This window comes from Octopus bimaculoides, chromosome 16 (genome assembly GCF_046866305.1).
Source record: "Octopus bimaculoides isolate indiv1 chromosome 16, ASM4686630v1, whole genome shotgun sequence".
NCBI lineage: Eukaryota > Metazoa > Mollusca > Cephalopoda > Octopoda > Octopodidae > Octopus > Octopus bimaculoides.
The window spans coordinates 47,441,894-47,459,854 of record NC_142943.1 but is presented as its reverse complement, the minus strand read 5'-3'; the positions used below and the strand labels follow the sequence as shown (position 1 = coordinate 47,459,854).

The following is a 17,961-nucleotide window of genomic DNA, read 5'->3' as shown; positions in this document are numbered from 1 at the left end:
CTAGACGGAAACTGAAAGAAGCCCGTCGTATATATGTATATATATATATATGTGTATGTATGTGTATATGTTTGCGTGTCTGTGTTTGTCCCCCCAACATAGCTTGACAACTGATGCTGGTGTGTTTACGTCCCCATAACTTAGCAGCTTGGCAAAAGAGACTGATAGAATAAGTACTAGGCTTCCAAAGAATAAGTCCTGGGGTCGATTTGCTCGACTAAAGGCGGTGCTCCAGCATGGCCACAGTCAAAAGACTGAAACAAGTAAAAGAGTAAAAGAGCATGTGTTTACAAAGAGATTTGCTTTTGTTTGTGTGTGTAACATATCATTTAAAGACTATCTTTTAACTTTTACTTACTTTAATCATTGGTCTGTGGTCAATGCTGGGGCACCACCTTGAAGGGTTTAGTCAAAGAAACCAACCCCAGTTGTCAGATGGTGGGAAAATAATCACACACACACATCACAGGCTTTCACAGTTTCTGTCAATCGAATTTGTTCACAGGGCTTGAGACTATAGTAGAAGACACGTGTCCAAGGAACCAATAACAAAATCACATGGTTGCAGCATTGGTGATGATACTTTTTTCTACCTTTAATAAATTGTAGCAACTGGAATTTCAATTCAGAACATGAATCAATTACAATACTAATACATATTTATTTTGTTGGCATTGAAGTATTTTGAACTGTGTGTGTGGAGATAACGAGAACAATTACTGCCAAAGCCAGAGCAATCGGTGTAAAGTGATTGTTCTGGCTATCGGCACACAGTTCAAAATACTCCAATGTCAACTTTGCCTTTCATTCTTTCAAAGTTGATAAACAAAATAATATGTATTCATTTAGTATGGTAATTAATTCACTTTCTGAATAGAAAGTCCAGTTGCTTCAGTTTATTTATAGGTAGAGAAAAGATCATTGCCAATGCTGCAACCATGTGATTCTGTTACTTTACACATCACTTTAACTCAACCAACTGACCCCATTCATTCATTCATATGTACTAACTAAAACACAAACAAACAAAGCAGACTTTGTAGAGGTAACACTGAAGATATCACTCATGTCATAAGCAGTTGTCCAAAAATGTCATCACAGTATTATCTACTGAGACATGATGTTGTAGCTAAGACACTGTATAATGAGATCTGTCGAAGGGGCAACCCCAAGGACAAATAAGAACCCACAGTACGGTGAAAGCCGTAGTCACTCATAATAAAAAAAGGAGTACTGGTGGAATGTCCCAGTGAAAAGCTCAATAAAGTGTAAACACAATAGACCTGATATAATGATTTGGGATAGAGAAGAGAAACTGTGTACAGTTTTGGAAATCAGGTGTCCAGCGGATGTTAATATAAAGCTGAAGATCAGTGAAACAGAACACCTACACTGAACTACTGAGAAATCTACGGTTACTCTATCCAGATTACAAGTTCAGGTTTACACCTGTAATTATTGGGGCCCTGGGATGTGTAACACACTGCCTAAATACCAATCTTGATAAGTTGGGCTTCTCAAAACCAGAAAGGAGAAAACTGATTCAAAGACTACAGAACCAAGCCATCACTGGAACTGTAAAACTTTCCAGAATTTCATCATTTAAATATATATGAGCAAGTCTAGATATGCAACTATATACATGTAACTACATACATAAAGTAAAACATAGAAATCTGCACATATACATACATGCATAGAGACAAAAATACAGTTGTTGATGTTGAAATTCCAATGGGGGGGGGGGGTCTTGGATCTAGGTTAGAAACAAGCTCTTTCTCTGTTGGCAAGAAATCTTGAAATAAATCTGACTAATGACAGACAGGCATGGGACCTGTTTCTGTCCATTCCATCATCACCTGGCACAAGGCCAACTCCCCCAGTACCCAATGCCCCTTTCAAAGGATCTTTGTCTTGCAAATTACTTGGTGACCCCACGGTGCTGGTGCCACATATAAAGCATCCAGGTCACACTGTAAAGTGGTTAGCATTTGGAAGAGCCTCCAGCTGTAAAAACCATACCTCGCCAGTGCTGGTGCCATGTAAAAGGCACTCAGTTTGGCACCCAACCATAGAAACCATGTTACAACAGACAACGAAGCCTGGAGCAGTCTTCAGACTTGTCAGCTCCTGTCAAACCGTCCAACCCATGCCATCATGGAAAACGATCGTTAAATGATGATGATGATGATGATGGTGGTGGTGGTGGTGGTGATATATTGTAAATGCAATAAACAATAAAACAAACAACACAGGAGGAACGATTTATCAAATGCTGTGTAAATTCAATGCTGAAAAGGAAGAGAAAAAAAAAATCTTAAATGTTTCCGATGTTAATCTTTCGTCAGGAGAAACAGAAAAGCATAGGATACTGAGGAAGAGGAAAATTCAATGAGAGGGGAGGGGGAAACGGACAAGGGGTCAGGTGGGAATGTGAGGAGAAGAGAGGTGGATGCATATTTACAAGTATCAGAGTGTATCCGTTTTTAGAGACAAATATATGAGAGGGAGTGGTATGTGTGACATTTTTGGTGAGTGTACGTGTTTATAAGCCAGCAAGTGCACAAGTACAGTAGTGTAGGTTGTGTGTGGGTGTGTGAGGAAGGTGTGGATGAGATGAGATATGAGTAGACGGGAGTGCGAGATGAAAATGAAAACAAGAGAAATGTGGCCAACACGCGGTGACATGAAAGGAATGAATGAATAAAAGAGGCAAAAGCGAGTGGAAAGATGGAAGTTCGACAAGGCAGAAATTGTTTACAATATAAAATACTTGTCTAACTATACAATGCGTGTAGTCACTTCTCTCTCTCTCACACACTCTCCAGCTGGGGAAAATATGCATCTCGAATATTTTAGTTTCTTTCCCTCAAAGTATTCAAAGCAGACCGCCAAACAGAAAATAGAAAAAGACCACCGAAAAAAGAAAAAAAAATGCAGCCCGGCAACTGTCACGTATCAAAACATGTATGTGTGAGGAGTTCGTTTTGCAGGACGTGACTCAATAGTTAGTTTGTCGTAGAACGGGTACCTGAAGCAACCGATAATTTTGCGGACACCCGTCATGTCTGTGTCTATTTATCTACTCCCCCTTCCCTCTGAGAGATTTAGAAATTTATTATTTCTAAATATATATATATATATATATATATATATATATATATATATTTATTTGCCAACACAACGTGACAGTCGTGCATAGTGTTATGTTACTACCTTTTAACCTCAGGTAACGTTTTTTCCAGCTGGTTGTCAACACATGATCTATATGTGATATATATAATATATATATATATATATATATATATATATATATATATATATACGTATATGTGTGCGTGTGTGTGTACATATCGGTGTATGTAAATTATAGAATGTGTCACGAACTTAGTGACTCGACAAAGATCGGAAGAACAAAATACTAGACATGCTTGGTTCAATGTAATTGATTAAAACCATAAAAAACACCAAATATTGTCACAGTCCAATGATGAATTAGTAATAATAATAGAAGAAAGTAATAGGCGCAAGAGTGGCCGTGTGGTTGCTTTTCCTGCGTAGTAGCCATACTGAAAGAAACAATATGGAAGACGCGTGTGAGAGGCATAGTGACGGGTACCGTTGTATCTGGCCAGGAGTTGGTTAACTTTTTTAGTTACCACCTCAGGATTAAGATCAGGCTAGAGAAGGGGTGCCTGTCACGAGAGAGATTGATGAGAAGATGGAAGCCTGTGGCGAGAAAGCTGGGAGTATCTGACTCCAGGTAAGTGAAAGCCAGAAAAGGGAGGAACAAGCAAGGGGTCTACCCTGGTGGTCGGATGCCTGTCCTTCAGAGCAGCCATTACAAATCGTAATGAACAACGCCGAATAAGAAAACTAGTAATATATTAATTATATTTTTGTGTTTAATCGCTAAATAGCAGCTACTACACCCTTTATGTTTGTCTGTCCCCTCTTTGTAATGCCTTCATGGCAAATCGTTAATGAAATGAAGTAGCTTGCTACCAACCACATGGTTCCGGTTCAGTCTCGCTACGTGGTACTTTGGGCAAGTGTCTTCTACTATAACCTTGGGTCGATCAAAGCCTTGTGAGTAGATTTGAAAGAAAAAAAATGTTCGTCGTATGTGTGTGTGTATATATATATATATATATGAATGTATTTGTGTATCTGTGTTTGTCCCCCACCATCACTTGACAACCGATGCTGGTGTGTTTACGTTCCCGTAACCTAGCGCTTCGGCAAAAGAGGACCGATAGAATAACTACTAGGTACAAAGAATAAGACATGGGTTCAGTTTGTCGACTAAAGGCAGTGCTTCAGCATGGCCGCACTCAAATGACTGAAACAGAATAATAGAAATGGGCGGGCGTCGTAGGGTCCACCTCTTCAAGGAGGTGGCTCAAAGTGTCAAGGACCACTTTATCGATTTCAACCTTATCAATTTTCGAGTACCCTTAAGTTATCAATACCCTACTTATTTCCATGATTGAGAGAAAGATCGGAAATGTATTTGAAAATATAACACAGAAATATGTCAAAACATAAGAAATTACAAATTGCTGAAATTGTTTCAACGGAAAATTGTACCCACCTCCCACCAAAGTATCAGAAACATCCTTTTAAATGTTTTCACTCAGTTGATTTAAAGGTGTTCGGCAATTTACAGAAAATAAATATATATATATATAATTTAATTCTTTTTCATGTGCTGGTAAAACAGACATTGTCTTTCATCTGCTCGAAGGAACCGAACCGCCAAAAACACACATGCCTACATGGAGAATGCTTAGAAAATTACAAACAAAAGCCATCACTGGAACTGTTAGAATTTGTAAAACTTTCCAAAAGTTCAGTATCTTACATGCGCATGTCTAGACATGTAACTATATGTAGGAGAATATATAAAACCAAAACAAAAATCTGCACATACACTGAATCCAAATGCTGTATGCAAACAGACACGCAGAAATATTCTGTTGATGTTGAAATTCCTTGGATCTAAGTTAGAAACCGGCTCTTTATTGGCAAGAAATCTAAAAATGAAACTGAATAGCAACACACATCCTGTTTTGCGCCGAACACCACTCTATAAATCAGTTGGGTGAAAACATTTGAAAATGATGTTCCTGATTCTAAAAACGAAACATTACCGAAAGAAGAAAAAAGGAAAAACATTACCACTCACCACTGTTAAAGATTATAATGTTGTGAATGTTGTCAAAATGTCAATTTATAACTTAACATCATCAGTTCCGGTGTAAAAACCGATAATTTCGCTGATGAAATGAAAGGAGCGGTAACAAAACACAATTCTGAAACGCTATATTAGTATGATATAAATTCCCGATTTCAGCAAAGTAGTAAGCAGAAAAACATTACGAAGAAAAAGTTGACGAATGTTTATTTTGTATACTTTTATAAAAGGTAAATTACAGTTTCCATAGGTCATCTCTCATGCAGTTTATTTTTATAGAAACTAAACATTAATTGGATTGCTTCACCGCTAAAAAAAAAAAAATTATTATCATCAATCACGCACTTGTGGCTTTTCCTACTGTATTGCAATACTTTATCTAAAAGACGTCATAAAGTCGACCTTCCCACAGATAAACACAAGTTTCGTTCATTATTTACTATCTTATATGGTTGCAAGTATCGAGTCTACGGAAATCAGGAATTCGGAACTGTCACCGCGAAAGCTTTGGATTAAAAACTTTGCTTTTTTCTTTCTTTTTTTTTTTTTGAGATTTTTCAGTTTGTTTATGCAAAATATCAAGGATTTTTTTTTTTTGTCAACAGTGACAGAACATTGGAAGATTCTTATATTTTGGTGCTACTCCCTTTTTATCCACTTACAATTGGAAAAAAAAATAGAGCCAGTAAATAGGTAAATAATCGAGAAAAAAAACAAAAAAAAAAACGGTTACCACTCGATTTCATGTTCCAGATTAAAGCATTATTAATTTATATCGCTTTTATGCTGGAATTATTTCCTAAATTGTAGGAGAATTTCGGGAGAGTACAAGTGATGCAAGAAGTCACTTTAAAGTAAGTATGAAATGGCTTTTAAAAAGTCTACGATATATTATCCAATTTAATTTTTGCTTCGTTTTTTTTTTTTTTTGTTTTTCCAATCTCTTTGTTAAGGTACTTATTTATGTTTTAGATATAAAAGTAATAGGTATTCCTATAAAAAATAGAGTCGGGAATCACCTAGTGCGCCCCGAAACTATTTTCTTCGGATAGGCAGGTTTCAAAGTAACGTACTATTTTTTTTTTTTAACTATTTTACTTGTTTCAGTCATTTGACTGCAGCCATGCTGGAGCACCGCCTTTTAGAGACAAATATATGAGAGGGAGTGGTATGTGTGACATTTTTGGTAAGTGTACGTGTTTATAAAGTCGGCAAATGCACAAGTACGGTAGTGTAGGTTGTGTGTGGGTGTGTGAGGAAGGTGTGGATGAGATGAGATATGAGTAGACGGGAGTGCTGGAGCACCGCCTTTTAGTCGAACAAATCGAACCCCAGGACTTATTTTGGAAACCTAGTACTTATTCTGGCACTGTCATGGTATTAGCTGTCAGAATTGAAAGTAGAACTGACAAGGAACGTTACTGCTGGTTTGAGTTGATTCTTTGGCTACTGACTAGCCGGAGCTATCTATCTGTCTATCTCACTATCTCTCTCTCTATATATCTATATCTATTTATCACTCGTTCACCTCTGTTTGTGTCCGTAGAATTTATCAAATTAGAAAACGCAAATTTAATATAAAAATATATTTTCTGAAATTGCAAATTATTTAAAATATAATTTTCAACAGAGAGAATTTAGTAGTACCCTTATACTCTGTGTGTTTTCAAACGCATGGATATAGGTGTCAAATTTGTTCCAATAACTTTCGAGTGATAGATAGAGACAGACAGACAGACAGATAGCTCGCTCCGGCCAGTCATGGTATTAGCTGTCAGTAGCCAAAGAATCAACTCAAACCAACAGTAACGTTCCTTGTCAGATTTTTCTACTTTCACTTCTGACAGCTAATACCATGACAGCGCCCTTATTCTATCGATCTCTTTTGCCGAACCGCTAGGTTACGGGGACGTAAACACACCAGCATCGGTTGTCAAGCGATGTTGGGGGGGGGGGGACAAACACAGACACACATATATATACATATATACGACGAGCTTCTTTCAGTTTCCGTCTACCAAATCCACTCACAAAACTGTGGTCGGCCCGAGGCTATAGTAGAAGACACTTACCCAAGGTGCCACGCAGTGGGAATGAACCCGGACCCATGTGGCTGGTAAGCAAGCTACTTACCACACAGCCACTCCTGCGCCTATGGGTACGAATCTGCGCCTGTAGGTTACGAATCTGCAAAAAGATTTTCTCTTTTGGGGGACAGGAGCTTTTCCGTGACTTTTCAGTTTTGAATTTGTTTTAAACATCTGAGATTGTGATTTTTCAAAACTAAATTTACGGAAGTAGAGGCAAATCTCCGCAAAAATGTTTCTTAAACGCGCTAGATAATTTCCGACTCTATTCTATTGGAATGCCAAGTAGCAAGGGTGACAAGCCTTGTTGATGAGTATTGGGCGAAATCAAGGGTTCTCAACCATTTTATATCTATGGGCCCCTTTGATTACTATTTCATTCTGTTGGACCCCCCACCCGGTTATTCAATGTTTAAAAGCTAGTTTTATAGACACTTCTTTCTAAATTCCTATTTTCTTTTTCACACATTAATTTGTGTAGGTTGAACAATGTAAAATGTTAGAGAAAGAAATCCAGCTGTTTCTTGCAATACATAACCAATACATACATACATCTACAGCAAAAATTTTACAGGGGCCCTTAAAATACTACCGTGGATCCCCACACCACCAAAAACATCTTATATGGACCCTGGCTGAGAACCACTGGGCTAAATAAATTACATCTAGCAGTATTTAATTAGGCTTATTTAGGTTTTCAGTCTTAATCATTCATCTGTTAGATTGATAAAAGAAGAATCAGTAATATACCAGAATATATTTACCATCCTTACAAATCACTGGCAGAAGAGGCTGACTGTTGATTGAATGAAAAGGTACGTATATAAGACATTAAGATATATTTTTGTTGGCTTCCTTTTAGTCTCCATCCAAATCCTATTGGAATCAAATGTCAGTACTCTATGAGTAACAACACTCATATGCGGAGATGACTCCATGACAACGCAAGAAAACACTTTTATTATTATTGAGGCGGTGAGTTGGCAGCACGCTGGGCAAAATGCTTAGTGGCATTTCGTCTGTCCTTACATTCCAAGTTCAAATTCCACCGAGGTTGACTTTACCTTTCATCCTTCTGGCTCGATATAATAATTTATCAGTTGAGGCAAACACTTCTTTTGTACCCTACCATAAAATTTTTTTTTTTTTTAGATATTACACATAATGGAAAATTGGTTTAATAATTATAATGATGAGAAAGTCACAAAAATTAAGAATTTCTATTAAAAGAAACTTTATTTCTGTAATATGTATATTCATGTCCAGTGGTTAGGCAAATTTCATAGAGTTAGGCAATTCAGGTCTTAATATTAGGCAAACTGGGACATGAATATGCATAATACAGAAATGAGGATTTTTTTTTTTTATACAAATTCTTAATCTTTACAATTTTCTCATCATTATTATTATAAGACATGGTAGGAAATCAATTTTCCACCAAGTATAATATTTTTAAAAAAAATTTATCGGGGGATAAAAAAAGAAGTCTTTCCCTGTTGAGTACTAGGGTTGATATAATTGATTATCCCTCTCCCCCAAATTTCAGGCACTATGCCTCTAGTAGGAAGGATTATTATTATTATGAAACAACCCTAGGAAGACAGGCAGTGTCTATGGCCGTTGCAGACCTTTCCAGATTTCTTAGGTTTTGTAGACAAAATGATGCTTGGTAGGGATAACAAGAGTTTGAATTTAGTTCACACAAGAGGGTAAGATTTCTGAGAAGTAAGGATTGGGCAAAGTGTTTCTTGTTAAGTTTGTGTGGTGAAGCAATGTTACACACTATATCAACTCCACAATAAACAACATTGCTAAATGGAAGGAGAGATGGATGCGTCAGATGAACTTGGACAGAGATGGTACAGAGTACTATTACTTATAAGCAAGTTGATGAGTCAATAAGACAACATTTTTGTAGAGGTTTGCTTGGAACAGCAGCAGAACTGTTGCACTACTCCAGACATGTGAACAATACTCCAATATAAGATTGTAAATAGGTTCTGTAGAGGGTCAACAATTGGTTAGAGACAATGCACGTAAAAAGCATTGTCTCTAATCAATTGTGAAAATCTTTGGTCCATCATTAAACAAGATGTTTATGCCGACAGACACCAATTTATGTTGAAAGACATGGGAAACCATGAAAGCTGCAGCAGAGGCAGTCCAACCTGCTATTATTGACAGATTCCATGAACAGTAGGGTTTTTGAAGTTATCTGTCAAAATGGTGCTCATGTGGCCGAATAATTCATTATGTTAATAAATATTATAATATCATTATGGTTTCTTGTTAAATATATACTCAATGTATGCTTAATATGTGTCATTACCCTTCATTTTCTAAATAAAATGTCAAGATGGGCTATTTTCATTTAAAAGCTATTAGCGTAGTTCATCCAAAAACTGAAGAATTTGAAATAAAAAAGAAAGCTGGAGTGGTACACCCCAGTTTTGCCATAGTGTGCAAACCAGGTGGGAAAATTTTTTATCAAAACTGAGAAATCCTAAATTTCACTCCTAAGCTATTACAGTGTGTGTGTGTGTGTGTGTGCATAGAAAAATGCCTTTGTTCCTATTTTGAAATCTTCAACCAGACAGCAGTCTCCAGTTTTCCTTAGAGACCTACTCTAGGTATCACTTAACACTGGTATCTCTGATATCAATGCCAAATTATATATACATACATATATGCATGATTGCAAATAACCTAAGAGGTAGACTTAACAGATCAATGAGCACCGTTATCACAGCAGTAAATAAAAAACCAGGTCACATGCTCACAATTCTTCACTGTTCTTACAACTCTGTACTGGGAATGATGATGATGATGATGAGCGTTTGTTATTGCACACAGAAGTTTCATGGCTGTCAAAAGGAAACTACCTGAAAGCATCTATTCCATTTTTAAAACAGTTGTTGAATTCTTGCAGGATTCTTATCCTGTTCTTTGAGATGAACCATGAAACATTAATTATATAGCAGACATAGTCACAAAGTTCACTGCAGTTAATTTGCACAGGAGCCAGTCAGGCAACACTGGCAATGATCACGCTTGAATGGTGCCATTTACATGCCACCAGTACGGGAGCCAGTCAGCGGCCCTGGCAACAATTACGCTCGAATGGTGCTTTTAACGTTCCACTGGCACGGGTGCCACTCAGGCAGTACTGCCATCAGCCACGACAAATATCTTGCAGATAGAGCAACAACGTAAAACAGGAGTGTAGTGTGACTTGCCAACAGAATAAGCAAAGCAGAAATACAAAGCACATAAAAATAGCCATATAAAAAAGATATTAGTCATAGCCATTTTAAAAATAAATTCTAAAATCCAACAATATAGATTGTTATAGCTATTTTTGTTCAATTTAGCTATTGTTTGTTCGCAGTGAAAAAAGTTGCAAATCGTTCCATATTGTATATTATTCAATGCGTTATATTTTATGTTGGTACAAATAGTAGTTAAACTTCTTTCTATTCACACCGAAGTCATAGAAAGAAAAAAGAATAATGTATTCTTACATACACTGCATTTGAATAAAAGATGGGATGGTCACAGCCGAAATGTCTTTGATAGTGAGAACACTTTCATGAATGTTAACCTGAGGATAAACAGCAAATCTATAAATACTGCATTAGAATTTTTCACTTTCCTAATCCTGATCATCTCAAGTGTGGTCTCTCAATTACATGGTGTCCCCCTACCCCCAATCAGTTGGAGGCCCTGGCTGTTAATTGGAAGGCATGGAAGTCCCTGTGTGATGCTAGAATAAAGCACTTTGAAAGCAAACACCAGAAGCTGCATAAAGAGAGGAGGAGACATTCATCAACCCAGTGCAGCTGTTGTTTGGGGTCATTTTCAGTGCCCTTAATGCCACAGAATCCGCCTATCTCATATAAGGCTTGTCAGCCACGTCTGTTTCCACACAAAACCATGTGCTGGGAGCGGAGAAGGATGAATATCTGGATTGACACAGTCATCACCTTTGAAGGGCTGTCATAAGCAAATAAACAATGGAATTTATTAGTGATTTTTAAAAAAATGTTTAATAAGACTGAAACAGGTCTGGAGTTCTCTTCTGCACTTAATCAAATGATTAAAATAATATTAAGCATTAAACTAATGTTATCTTTTCCTAATTGTATAACTCTATCTATTAAACTGTTGATATTCACTACATGTTGACAATAACTTAATTGTTGGTTTTATGTAGATGGTGTTTCTAAATACATTTTTTTTTATAACAATACATGAGCCAACAGAGCTACTATGAAGTTGCTAAATCTGTTAGAAAAAGCAACAAGCTTAACTCAAATAAGACCTGACCATTTAAAAATAAACATTGGAAATTATTAATTCTATATTGTCCCTAAGATGATGATATGGCCACACCTGGAATATCTGTCATCAGAGCTAACTCTGAGCTTGACAACAACAGCAACTTGAAATATTCAATACAATAAATATATACAAAAGTCACTAAAACATTTCATCAGATAAAGATGTGTTGCTCATGAAATCACTGTTCTTTTAAAGTTACAAAAATTGAGTTGAAAAATATCAACCCAGCTACTGGAGTTACTCACTCTGCCATATTATATGCAATGAATCATATTTTCTAGCTGGTAGAATCGTTAGAATCTTTTCTGCTCTAGTCACACGGCCCAAAATTTTTAGGGAGGGGGCCAGTCAATTAGATCGACCCCAGTACACAACTGGTACTTAATTTATCAAACCCCGAAAGGATGAAAGGCAAAGTCAACCTTGGCGGAATTTGAACTCTGAACATAAATACAGACAAAATACTGCTAAGCATTTCGCCCGTCATGCTAACGACTCTGCCAGAATCATTAGAATGTCAGACCAAATGCTTTGTGGTAATTCTTCCAGCTCTTTACATTCAAAATTTCTTGGGAGAAAAAAAAAAAAAAATTAAGCATAACTGATGCAATTTGAAAAAAACTGTTGAGAACTGTGTCTTGTGCTTGCCACAAAGTTATCATCATTCATCATCATCGTTTAACGTCCGCTTTCCATGCTAGCATGGGTTGGACGATTTAACTGAGGACTGGTGAAACCGGATGGCAACACCAGGCTCCAATCTAAATTTGGCAGAGTTTCTACAGCTGGATGCCCTTCCTAACGCCAACCACTCAGAGAGTGTAGTAGGTGCTTTTACGTGTCACCCGCACGAAGGCCAGTCAGGCGGTACTGGCAACGGTCACGCTCATCATTTTTATGTCTGCATGGGTTCTTCTCATGATACTTTTCTATGGTCAAATACTCTTCGTAATGCTGAGCCTTACTTAGCCACCACTATCAAAATAAACACCTAAACACACACAATCATCATCATCATTTAATGTCCTCCTTCCATGCTGGCATGGGTGGGACAGTTTGACAGGAGTTAGCCAGGCAGGAGCTTGCACCATACTTCTGGGTCTTTTGGCATGGCTTTTACAGCTGGATGTCCTTCCTAACACCAACCACTCCGTAGAGTGGGCTAAGTGCTTTTTACGTGCTACTCACACAGGCATGGTCAGTTTTTACAGCTGAATGCCCTTCCAAGAGCCGACCACATTACAGTGTGGGCTGGGTGCTTTTTAAATGGCGCCTGTACTGGCGGGGGTCACCAAGTGACTTTGCAAGACAAGGGGCCTTGTGTCAGATGATGAAAACACGCACACAACAGGCTTCCATGCAATTTCTATCTACTAAATTACACTTTCAAAGTATTGTTCAACCCAAGGCTGTTAGAAGACACATCCTTCAAGAGATTGAACCCAAAACTATGTGGTTATAAAAGCAAACTTCTTAACCACACATCTATGAAACAATTTTAGTTGCTATCAATTTCTTTTTCTTCGCTCATTTTTTTTCTCTGCTTTGGATTTTTAATGCTTCATCTATTAAGTGCATTGGTATTCCCTGCCTATTGTTCAAATGGCTTCTCAAAATTCTTTAATTTCTAAATAAATCTCTCTAAATTTCAGTTTATGACCTCAGGCAATCTTGGGAATCTGACATCAGTTCAATTCTCCACTTTGCAATAATCAAAATCTGTGTGAGCCTCTGTATGGTTACCTGACTTACTAGAAGCAACAGCAGCTAAATCTCCCTCAAACCATACAGCCTTAGCCCCTTAGCATTTAAACCAGCCAAATCCAGCCCAAATATTCTACCTGTTTTATGTCCAAACTAGCCAAACCTGGCCCCCTCATACCTATCCAGCAATGTCATTCTAAAAACATACAATTACATCATTGAAATATTGAAGCTACATGATTAATTGAAAACAATGTGAATATATAAGTATTACATTTGGCAGAGTAATCTGAATGCTAATAGGTTAAATAATGAAAGTAATATTGGATAATTGTTTTCTCATATATATATAAAAAGAGAAGATCCTTCCAGCTGAAATTTCTCTGATCATAGGTTCTGCTTGATCAGTAATGACCTAGGGTGAAGCAACAGCATCTGTGTCCATACATTCACAACAATCTTCTACTTCACCATTCCACTTCTTATATCTGTAATTCTAGGCACCAAACTGACTTGCCAATGGTAAACTATATTTTAACCCTTTTGATGTCAACCCACCTGAGACTAGCTCTATGATACAAACTTACTCTTTTAAAATGTTCCATCAAAATTTCAATTTATGTTCCAAACACAATCCTAATAACGACAAAGCTATTTTAATTATTCATTATTTTCAAAATTATTCAAAACAAAAGTAATGTATTTCAACAGAAATATGGTAACAACAAGGTTAAAATATTTATAAACTTTTCAAACTTGTTCAAGAATCATTGCAAAGAAAGAATTATATAAATGCAGATTCTATTAGTAGAGATGGAATGGACAGCAAAACCATTTCACTAACATTGGGGAAAGCCTAATATTTGCCAATTTGAGAAGCATTGCATTTACATGCATTCAATTATTTATTTGTAATCCTGAAAGCAGAGGACATAAAATTTACTCTCATCGTAAATTATAAGGCAGCAATGTGGCAGAATTGTTAGCATGGAGGGCAAAATGCTTAGCAGTATTTCATCCATCTTTACATTCTGAGTTCAAATTCCACCAAGGTCAGCTTTCATTCTTTTATCCTTTCGAGGTTGATAAAATAAGACCCAGTCAGGTACCAGTGGGGTTGACGTAATTGACCATCCCCCTCCCCCAAAATTCCAGGCTTTGTGCCTATAAAGGATTATTATTAATATTACGTCAACAAAGTTAATATTATTTTGCGTCGGAATACAAAGAAGAAAAAAAATATATATAAAAAATTGATAACTGACATATAATAGTAAAGAATTAGTTGTCCTGAATACTCTTGAAAAACATTTTCATGTGACAGTCGAAAAGAAAGACGCATATTGTGAATGAATTCATGTTTAGATTTACTCATCATTTGTTTACACTGCTCTTTTGTTGTGAAACAGAAGAGAAATGGGATTTACAGAATCATTGGAACAGTGGGAAAATTGCAGGGATAAACAACAACAAATTTAGATTAAGCATTTTCCTATTTTACAAACAATCACTAAGGTTCTCTTCTGTTTTAATATATTTTGTTATGATAAGTATGCAATGTAACTATTGTTGAGGATTAACCAGGGTTAACTCTTACTAAGCTTCCTGTCAAAGTATGCCCCTGGCACAAATGCAGGCAATTGAACACAAAAGAGCAATCAACAAATCCAGTAAATTCTAGATAGAAAGATATTGTCTCATATATGAGTTTTACTTCAGGTTCAATGTGTGGTCATCATTGTAACCATAGAGACAGGCTTTACTGTAGGTGGTATATTATCTCAAGCTACTATTCTAAACTTGGTAGTAAGCTTATTGTAAGAGATTTAACTCAAGATTTGTTGAGCACACATGAAACTTCCTCAATGACAAATTACAAAGCTATTTATTCCAATTGTTGGACATGTTATGCAGTTAGTATATTTTTATTTGCCATTTCCCCGATGCAACATATTTCTAAACAGATTGTGAGAAACCAAAACTATTAACTCACACATCTAAATTTGTCAATACTCTTTTATTAGGATAACAGTGTGCAACAACTTAGCTCAGACTAAATACAAAAAAACTCTTCTTGGCTTGGGATATTTTCAGAACATATCAACTCTATTATTTTTATTTTAATAACAATATTATTGCAAAGATGCTTCCATGTATTGGTAAAATTGGTAAAGCATCGATCAGAATACCTCCTAGCTGTTAATTACATCATTTTAAAGGTTCTGTGTTCAAATCCTGCCAAAACCTTCAGGGAATCAAAAATAAGCAGCAGTCAATTACCAAAGTCCATGTAAATGACTGCATCCCATTTCATGTACCTCACAAGAAATAAAAAATAAAAAATAAATCTGGAACTGGTAGCTCAACTACTTGACCATTTATTTGTATAACACAAACTAAATATATTCTGAACACAGTAATGGTTAGACACAATCTAACCTAGTTCTACTGCTTTGTTTTGTTTTTAATCGGTGTACAGCTGACGCTTTCAGTTGTACACAGTTTACAAAAGTTTAGAATACAGATAACATAGACTGAACGTTTTTCAAACCAAAATTTCCTGTGTAACAAGTGTCAGTTATATATAGTGTGTGTCGTTAACCGCAGATCAATCCTGGTTGATCAAACCTAGAGCTGAAGGCATTCCAGCCATGACCATCAATTACATTTAAAGAATATATAGAACTAGCAGAAATACCCGACGTTGCCCGGGTTAAAGAGAATAATGAAATCTAAAAACGCCGTCTAGACTACGCATCATCTTTATATATAGAGATGTATATACACACACGCACCCAAACACACGTATATATATGTATATCAATATAAATATATGAAAGTCAATGAAGTTTCGTAAAAGAAGGTGATCATGTACATACTTTCTTGCTGTTGTGATTAAAACACCTCGTTGTAAACAATGTTCCTTGTTTTCCCTTGTGGAGCATATACAAATAGGTCTTTTTGCTGCCCACTCTTGAGCAGCCAACATACAGTTGTCCATGTGAGAAGCAGGGCTCTTCCAAGAGAAGACCAGCTACAGACAGTGTTTGACCCTGAGATTTGTTAATGGACATGGCAAAAGTCACACGAAGGGGAAATTGTAGTCTTCTGAATGTAAAAGGAATGTCTGCTCCTGATGGAGTAAGAGGAATTCTTGGAATAAAGACGTCATCCCCTTTTGCACATCCAGAAAGAATGGTAGCCTCGATAACGTGTGACATCATTTTCTAAATAATGCTCATCTGTTACGTTCGGGTTAAAATTTCATCAACATCAAAAATATATGAATTTTCATGGGAGTTATGGCCGTTATGCAAAGAATATAATTTCCAAATTTCATAAAGATCCATTCAGTACTTTTGGATAAGAAAACAAATGACTAATGTGTGTGTTTGTGTGCATGTGTATGTGTGTGTGATGGGTGTATATATGTATAGATATCTGTATGCATGTATATATGTATATATGTGTACATATTACATGTACATCTATATATATATATATATATATATATATATATATATATACATCTACACATGTATACATATACATCTCTCTATATATATATCTATACATATACGTGTACATATACATCTCTCTCTCTCTCTCTGAAAGTATCTGTCATTACAGTATCGAAATGGTGTACATATACATGTATATGTATACATATACATCTCTCTCTCTCTCTCTCTTTCTCTCTCTGTGAAAGTATCGAAATGTGATTGTTTCAGTTAGTGGAATAGTTTCATTTTTAAAGTGAAAGTATTTGACATGAGTGTTTTTGTTTCACTTTTGACACGTAATACTTAAATAGTGGAGGAGATATTATGTTGCCGTGTGCTCGAACTCTGCAAGTAAGGCATGTGTAAAATTTGAATGAAATTGGTTGCGTAGTTCTCGAGTTTTAGGGATTCACACAGACAGACACACATTCTCATTTTTATATATATAGATTACATTACCCAATGAGTCCTGTTCTTGTGTAAGACATTAAGGTGTGATTTGAAGAGGTGACTGCTGCTTCTAGCAAGCTGAATACGATGTAAAGGCTCCTTTGTTACTAGCGAGTCTGGGTTTAACTTTGGAGGGGAGGGGTGATTGCAAATAATTGAAAAACATTGGCTCTGCAAACATTTTGTTTTTTACTTGGTTTTATTCTTTGTACAATGAAACAGGTAATTAGAACTAGCAGTGGCACGAAGATCTTATTACATCAATTATATTGTCAGAAACCTATTTAAATAAAATACAAGGTTAATTAATAGCCCTGGTTGTTGATTAGCTCCAGGCTACCCACTTTAACAAAATTATAATAAAAGGTATTCTAGTTATGAATATGTCTTTTAAGGATATTTAATCCTTCAACATTTCTAAGACGGAAAGGTGTTGCTAGTTTTTAGCAGATCGAACGACTGCTTAGCACCTGCCATACAGTTAATTAGCAAGGCGAGTCCAATCTAGTTTGACTTTACTCTTTTACTCGTTTCAGTCATTTGACTGTGGGCATGCTGGAGCACTGCCTTTAATCGACCCCAGGACTTATTCTTTGGAAGCCTAGTACTTATTCTATTGGTCTCTTTTTGTTGAACCGATAAGATACGGGGACGTAAACACACCAGCATCGGTTGTCAA

At 36.4% G+C, this 17,961-nt stretch overlaps 1 protein-coding gene across 11 annotated transcripts in view; it reads right to left on the bottom strand.

Moving 5' to 3' along the window:
• Positions 1-17,961, bottom strand: part of LOC106880483 (uncharacterized) — an 80,828-nt gene that overhangs the window by 59,515 nt on the left and 3,352 nt on the right. Inside the window, exon 1 of one of the 11 annotated variants that reach the window (XM_089364728.1) lies at positions 5,189-5,923. The exons of 6 other annotated variants lie outside the window; for them this stretch is intronic. The gene's annotated coding sequence lies outside the window, so the exon portion shown is untranslated. Of the gene's footprint in view, positions 1-358; positions 836-4,933; positions 5,003-5,188; positions 5,924-17,961 lie in introns of those variants that run through there. 4 more of the 11 variants (XM_089364724.1, XM_052974095.2, XM_089364726.1 and 1 more) reach the window with 4 other exon arrangements.